Source organism: Centruroides vittatus, unplaced genomic scaffold (assembly GCF_030686945.1).
Source record: "Centruroides vittatus isolate TY-2023 unplaced genomic scaffold, ASM3068694v2 scaffold_435, whole genome shotgun sequence".
Lineage (NCBI taxonomy): Eukaryota > Metazoa > Arthropoda > Arachnida > Scorpiones > Buthidae > Centruroides > Centruroides vittatus.
In genome coordinates, this window is record NW_027122708.1 from 146,018 (window position 1) to 155,317 (window position 9,300).

Consider the following 9,300-nt stretch of genomic DNA (forward strand, 5'->3'; position numbering starts at 1 on the left):
TCTAAATGATATATGTAATCAAACGTTTACTAATAAATTGTACTTTATTGCATTTTATACAGTTCTATAACAATAATTTTGATGTAGTATTGATAGTATTTAATACATTTTCGCAACAATGAATTACATATGAAATCCATATAAAGGTTTAGAAATAGAAGACAAACATCAATCATAGAAAATGATAGATCACCCAACAAAGGTTTCTTATTGATTCTGAATTATTATTATTTCTGTAAATAAAAGAATACACCATTTCATAACCAGAACTAAGAGAGAGGAGAGTTTATCAAAGAAATTTTTAATATCGTTTTCTGTATTTCAAAATTTTATTTTGGTTCCTTTATTGATGAAAATTTTTTAAAATTAAATTATTCAAGGAATTTTATTAAATGATGAAAATCTCTTGAATAATCTTAAATGCAGTTTTTTTTAAAAAAATGTTACCTAATGATTACAAAAAAATTAATAATAATAATAATTTATTAAGCTAATTAGTTATAGCTAAACAAGTTATTTAAAATATCATTACTTTTTATATAGATATTGTTAATAATAATAATAATTAAAACTTTTAAGTAAATATATTTTATTTATAAAAATGTATTGGATATCTGTGTTTATATTGAGTTTTTCAAAATTTTTTTTTTAATTTTTATTGTTTTTGATTTTTATTTTTTAATTGGAACCAGTATATATTCTAATTGCTAATATTGATTTATTTCAACTAAGTTTTTAAGATGGATTCACTTAGACTAAGCTGAAAAAAGCTCCAATTTAGTTTTCAATTGATTTATGAATCTTGAGATGATGATAAAACAATTATTTTTATCCATAAAACAATATATCACTGCCATTTTAAAGGTTTTCACAATTACAGATACTGATAAATTTAATCAGTATAGAGTTGTTAAGATTTGATTTAATTATTTGTAATCTTATCAATTAATATTTAGATTAGTGAAAAGCAAAACAAAATGACCTTTATCTGTTATCAATATATTCTTTAATTGTAATAAGTCTGATGCACATGTATAAAAATTTAATATAAAAATATCAAAGATTATTATGTAAGTGATGATAAGCTATTAATTTTTGATAAGTTGAATAGGCTTTATCACATTTTATCTATCATATTAATAATTGTAAAATTTTCTTACTTGAATTTATTTGTGATAATTAAAATTTAAAATTATTCAATTTTCAAATTAAACAAAATATATTACAAAATTGATTAACATTTAAATTGAATGAAGTAATTTGAAATTTATTTCTTATAAGTTTAATATCGATTTTAATTAAACTAAACGTAACTTAGACAGCCTCTACGTAAACAATAACTTTTTGAAATAAAATGATCATTAGCATATGGAATTTTCAGAAAGAAATAGGTTATTTAATTAGTAATGTTTACAATACTCTTTTAGAGATTAAACTTTGGATATCCATATATTTATTCTTGTATTTTCAGATTTATGCAGAAGAAACAATAATATTTTATAGCAGAAATACAAATTATGATTGGAACAAATACTGCAAATAAATATCTTGCATAAGTTGGAAAGAAATGAATTTTTTGAACAATAGCAATGACTCATTTTATTGTTATATTTCGTTATCTATAATATTTTATGGCATTCAGATATATATACTTACTATATGGTTAAACTTGATATATTAATTATCATCATCATCATTTAACAAATATTTTTACTAGTGGGTAATTGAACTATATATATACACATGCTCAAATTAAGTTTATATGTGGGTTAAGGTTTAAATTACAATTTCATTCTAATACTTATTTGTTTTATTATTACATATAGTTCTTATAAAAAACTAAAAAAAAAGTCTTATTTTTGTGCTAAGAGAATTTAATTTCTAATTTCAAAATGCATCAATATTCAAAATATTAAATTTTTTTATTATATGGAATGGAATTTACGATGATATCAATTTGAAAAATTCTATATTTTATTAAAAGATGGAATGTGGAATTTAGACTTTATTGAGTCATGCAGTTATAATTCATAAATATTATGTGTGATTAATAACTAAAGAAATTTTTAAAATTTTATTCATTTTAAAGGTGTCTTGTTCACAAATTTAAGAATTACTTTATAGTTTCTTCAGAGATAAAATAAAATTAATGATTGATTAAAATATTATTTTTATGTAAACTTTAGATTCATGCAGTTGTTGAATTTGAATTATTTTATTAATATCATTCTGTTTGTCATCTTGTTTTAACACTTAGTATATTTTATAAAATTAAAACTTAGTCCTGACAGAGGACTGTTTTGTGAAAATTGGTAAATTTGACAATTGAAATTAGTTGCAAAGTACTTAAGATTAATTGGAACTAAGTCATATGAAAAGTGAAAATATTAATATTTTTACATTTGATATTATTTTTATTATTATATAACAATGGAAATAAATTATAATATATTTCTTGATTATATTTTTATGTGCATCTATGGAAATATTGTCTTATGTAACTGTTTAGAAACTCAAATCTTAAAAACTAATTGTAAAAACTTATAATTACATTTATGTTCACAGTTTACAAAATTTTAAGTAAATTCAGAAAAAATTTGTATTAAATTAAAATTGTTTTTACTATTACATGCAGAATGAATAGATAATTACATTACCCATATTATGGAAAATGTACTAAATGAAAAGGTTCCTATTGAATGTCTAAACATTTTAAAATGAGCATACAATTTCTATATAACTTTAAATAAAAAGGAAAATTGTTTAACTTGTCAGTGATAAAAAATAAGTAAGTAAACATTTACAATATATTTCTATATTATTTTTTTAATACCAAATATAATTTTTATTATTTATTATTTCTCATCAAAGTATTTGAAAATTGATATTGTTAAAAGTATTTCATTTAATTATCGATTTTTATTTTTTTGAAACATCCTGTATAGTTAAAAAAAATAAACTCTAAATAGTTTTAATGACACATATGGTCACATATCTTTATAAACAAATGTAATAATAATTTTTGGCAGCTTAAGATATATTTGTCATTATGAAATATAACAATTCTAAGATTGTTCTCCTTTAATATTTTAAATTATAATAACTATTTTAAAAATTTATTATTATTCATATGTATATACTTTATGATGGCTAAATCTATTCTGTAATTTTAACGGTGGAATATCATTACAGTATTATATTACAGAAAATTGAAATTAATGGAAATTTTTTACCAAATATATTTATAGTTGTTATGCTTCTGAAATAATTTTTACATTTTACTTAATAATATCTGTAACAATTTTAAGTATTTTTAAAGGGTAATGATATAAATTTTTTTTGATATATTATAAATTTTAAATAATTGTGATATAAATAAAATATAATTCTTTAAAAACAATGAATTTCAAAGAAATGTCTCAGTTTTAAATATATAAATTAAAATTTACACATATATAAACTAATATATACTGTATGTATATGTTAGTTTGCATGTATGTATATTTGCACATATATGCACATATAATCTTAGAAATATAATACTCTCTCCCAGTTTAAGTGATACAAATAAATATATGAAATTATTTTATGTAAAAAATTTATATTAATGCATTTAAAAATAATGTAAATTTTACAATATATAAGTTACAATATTAAAAGTGTATTTACAATTTCATATAAAAATGTTTGAACTAGATTTTCCACTGATTCCTTGAAAATTTATGCACTGTATACTATAAAAACTAATGATATACAATATACATTCCTTCCATTTCCTGTGATAATTGAAGTGCCAAAATCTGTGATGATAGCTCTCAATTTTTATGATATTTTTTTTCTGTAATTGTTGCTATTTTATGCACAATTGAGAATCTGTGATCATTTTCTTATGATTGATTGAAATGTTGGATAAGTTAAGCTGATTGTAAAATTTGTTTTAATTACTCGATTAAGAAAAGATGCATTGTAAAAATATTTGAAAATTAGATATATGTAGTTATAAATATACAGGTTTATATTAATAAAATTTTGAATTATTTTGCACTTAATAATGTTTGTTGTTTTATCTATTTGTATGCATATATATATAATATATATATATATATATATATATATATATTTATGCATCATAATTTATTAAAAAGTTGTATGAATGAAGACTGATACAATATTAAATGTATTATTATTTAATGGTATTTAATGCAATTAAATTACATTAAATACCATTTGATTAGAATTTGATTCGCCAGTTTGATGTCATGGTGGTTAGAATTTTGAATTGCATTCGTACTGAATAAAACCTCTAAATATTTTCAAAAATGCTATTCATGTCTTCTTTCTTAACTTTACAAAATTCACTTGTGAAAGGAATAAAGATTTTTGAAATTCTTTTCAAAATTTGAGAATTAAATGGCATCAATGGAACCTGAAAGTTTCAAAAATCAAATATACCTTTGACAAACTGTGCATGGTGACAATTCAATGCTTCTATTATGATTGAAGATAACTAAATGATAGAAAGGAATTGATCAAACAGACTGTTTTATATGATTTAAAAGATGTGCAACAAACCTTTTTGCAAGTTCAAAATCTATATTTCATGCTTTCATTTTTTTATACAGTGATAAGTTTAAAAGAGAACACTGTTTAAAAAATAAACTATAAAAATTATTGAAAATGAACTGAAGTTTAGTTTTTGTTTTGTAGCTTTAATTAAAGATTTCATATTAACAGTGGCGTGCCGTCATTGGAAGCGCTTGTATTTTCTAAAATGTAAATTCATATTCTGCAATTATTTTCATATTTGAACGTTCTTTGAATTAATTAATACGGTTATAATAAAATATTAATTTTATGTATTTTATTACAGACTTCTATATGAAATCTGTAATAAAATACATAATGCGGTATAATAATAATAATACTGTAATAGTAATAATAATAAAATATCTGTAATAAAATATATGTAAAAAACAACGATAAGATCGCTATTGTATATTCGAATCTAAATTCGTGTACGCATATTCTCAATGGAAGCGCTGTATTGTCAGCTTCCAAGGCGAAAATATTTGAATGGTGTAAAGCAGCCCATTTATGGGCATTGGCGCACGCGCTTTACAGAGCACCAACCTTTGGCGGTTTAGCCGGTGGATGCTACACACCATAATGCTTCCAACGATTCTACCCCTTAGCCACTGGTCGGGAGCTTTTTGATTAAATGAATTGTTTTAAGATTTAAAAAGTAAAGAATATTCAATGTTATTTTTATGTACGTTTTTTGCAAAGTTATATTTAATTATAATTTTCTTTTAATTATACTGTAATTATATTGACAGATTTTCAGACATAAAATTTTTAGAATTTTTATCACTTAGATATTAATAATTTTAATATTATGAAAAACAATTTTTCCAAGCGTGTTTTAATTCTTTAAATTAAGTAAATTTTATGGGAAATTTTTGATTTATCTAAATTACGTAGTGAATCGCAATATTTATATTCGTGTCCGGACTATATATATATATATATTATATATATATATTTTAACTCTCCGCCCTGTGGGCACTAAGAGGGCCTCTTTTAGAAGGTCCATTATGGGTTCGGCCAGGCCCACAATTGGGCGACCGGGTGGTGAGGGACGGGGCCCGACATATCCGAACGGACCACCACCCGAAAAATTCCTGTGGATTATTCGATCCCGGGTCCCCCAGAGCGGTAGGCTGCCACCTTGACCGCTCGGCCATCCGGCCAAGTCCGGACTATATTGATAAGTAACTCTTAGACATAAAACATATTATAATTAATGTCGATCCGAACAAAGACGTACTAAAAGAATTATGATTTAATATTATTAATATTTACGGTACCATCTACCAGTGGGTCTGTTGAGCGCAGTTTTTCAACCACGAATCAAATTCATACATTGGCTGGGAACACTCAGTCAGAGGAAAAATTGTCGTCGCTAGCGTTGATTTCAATAGAAAAAGCTTTCAAATACGTTGATGGAGTCGACGACCAGCGACTTTTATGATAAAGTAATTAACGACTTTACAGAAAAAATCGCCGAATAGAGTTAGTTTATAAGAAATTAAAAAAACAAGTTTTTCTATCATTGTTTGTATCATATCAATTTGTATTATGTATGTATTATATGTATTTTAGAACTAAAATACATAAATTGTTTATTTTTGTCATTTCCAGTATTTGTTTAAAACTTTTATGGAAATGTCATGTACCGGACAGGTCTGACCCGTCACGAAAGACGCGAAAAAACGGTTAATTTAGAGAAAAATTTATTAGTTTAAAAAAACACAGGAAAAAATCCTTTGTAGTCGGATATCCATTGTTTATATCAAACTGCCAGGCAGAAACCATAAATCGCGGAAGGAAGTCGTCCTATGATCGGTGGAAGATCGAATTCATCTTCGATTTTGATCTTTCTCGCGCTCCAGGTAGAAGTCGCGTTACGCTTAGTAACCAGGGACCGACCACTCGGGAAGCGTGGTTGAGGAAGAATGACCAATCAAAAGGACGAAAGAAAGAACGGAGATTGATATAATCCCCGACAATCGAGGACATCTCGCACTCGGTTAACGTTCCGAATAATCAAAACGCCGTGTGTCAACGCGCAAAAAAAGAAAAAAAAAAATTTCTCGTCTGTTATGCCAACCTGTAACCCGTGCCACTTCGGATTTAGACCGTGTCCCCGACTCCAACAGATGAAGTCTTCCCGTGCTTTACAGACTTGTCAACGCCACTGTCCCGGGGCCACGGCCACCTTCGATCGACGATTAAAGAACCACAGCGACGCTCAGGAAGTCGGAATAGCTGATTGTCCTAAAGCAAACTATTTTGTATATAGTGTATTTTGTCAGATACTTGTCGTCTTTGTCTCTTCCGTCACCACGCACGTAAGAATGGACCCGAGACCATCACTGACGCGCAATTAACTGATTGTCCCTAAAAGTCGGCTTCTTACAGAAACGCAGCTTCCCTATCATCAAATGTCCGGCACGCCACTGCATATTAAATATTTAAAAAAGTATTTGCAAGGAATACTTTCAATTTTTAAAACTACGGTATTATTGTTTGGTATGATTTTGATATAACTGCATAAAAAAAGTTAATTTTTTAAATAATTATTTGTATTGAAGAGATTGATTTGTTTTAAAATCATTTTCAACTTTAGTAAATTTCATATGAACTGTTAATAAGAGTAGATCAAAGTTCACTGCTTTGGTAAAAATAACCAGTTTTGATAAAGCATTATTAATGAGATAATGTGATTGTCCTACTCTCTCGATTTATTTTTGCAAGTGAAACATTTAACTTAGTGTTGCATTAAATTTTCAAATACGAACAACAATTGAACAAAATTATCTGAACAAGTATCCAGTGAACTTTTAACCTAATTGATACCGCTGCCTTTTATCTCTAAGCTTTGGTAGCAAATTTGATAAATTGCTTCTGGTTTCGTAAATATTTATTCGTTTTATTCCATATATGCTAGATTTAATGACGATTTAAATAATACAATGTATTGAGATTTGAGTTTGTAGAATTCGATTAAGTAAATAAATTATACAGTATACTGTATTATATATATATATATATATAATTTTAAAAGAAAAATTGTTAATGTGGTACAGAATTAAATTTTCGTGGTTATTTTTTTAAATTTCACAAGAATCTCCCAAATATTGAGCGGAAAGCTGAGAAAAGAAAAAAAATAGTTTCATTTAAATTACGTCACAAATGCTTAAGTAGATTGAGAAATTATGTAATAACGAAAATAAGCACAAAACTCAAATGAACTTAAAGTTAGTTTAATATAAAGAATTAAAATTTATATCCAGAGATCCATTTTTTATGAATAATATACAAATGCACAGTGTTTTTTAATGAACGATGATCAGTTCTGCGTACTCAAGTGTTTTTTATATGTATAGAAGGTGACCAACTTTTTTACAATGAAAAGGAGGACACACAAATTGAAGGAAAAAATATTGTAAATAAAAGAAACATTTTATTCATTGCAACAATAATACACTATAATAATCTCTACTGCATGCGTATGTGCCATGTTGTTTCGGTAAGAAGTAAACAAAGCCACTTGCATGCAGTGCACTCTCTCAGGGTCTCCTGTGTAGAGTACATGCGTTTCATAATCGCGTTTTGCTGCACTGTACCGAGCCTTGATGAACCGTCATGTCAAATATTTTTTAACTTTTATTTTTTATCTAGAGAGAGAGGGGAGTAAGAGACAGGTTACTCCGAAGTCCCATGTCCGGCTAGTCTGCTTGTGACGTCACAAACTGGACGTTACATTGTCTTCCTTTGAGGTCTGCCTAAAAGTAATTATACGGCAGCGAATTTAGGGTAAAACTTCTTATGAATGCATGTAGGTATGTTTGACATGAAATATAGCGGGTGTACTATAGATTACCCCCTATGGAATTTCAGGACTTTGATTATATGTTGGAACTCAGGGGACCGAGACGAGTTCAACGGTACCCTATTTTTGGACCGGAGACGAAAAATAAAAAAAGTAATCATACTTTTTCACTTACCATACTTTTTTAATGCTCTCATGAAGACGGCACCATAGTTGCTAGTACTGCCATCTTGCGGTAAAGTCTGCAAACCATGACGTTGGACTACGGTCATCGCCAGTAGGGTTAAACACGCGATACGAGAGCGGAGAGAGCGACGCGATTTCCGATCATCGCGCGATCGCCATTTCGGTTAATGTTACTTATGGCAGCGAACGTGGCGGCCGTTCCGACTGTTCGTGCTCTCGACTGACCTCCCGGAGGGGAGCCGCCGGCAGGCCGCCATGTCACCTAAACGTCACTAGTTATTGATTCACGGTAGTTATTGAACAAAGTAAAAAAAAGGGGGAAACGTCTACTAAAGGCAATTTTAATGGCAAGCGACGCAACTCCCGATCGCGATAGCGAGGCCGACTTAGCGGTGAGAGCGACGCGACTCCCTATCATCGCGCGATCGCCGGAAAAAAGTTTGATAACTTTTTTATTTTTCGTCTCCGGTCCAAAAGTAGGGTATCGTTGAACTCGTCTCGGTCCCCTCAGTTCAGATATATACTCAGTCCCGAAATTCCATAGTTAATAATCTATAGTATCCCCAATATAGCTACCCACACGCAAGCGCGCCTTTTGGAACTTTGGAAATAGCCATACTATTACCGACTCAAATCCTATTTATTTTGCTCAAAATTGGACCTGTTCATATAGAAAAATTTCAGCAGAGTTGTGTAACTTTCTCAGCAATGTTTAAACT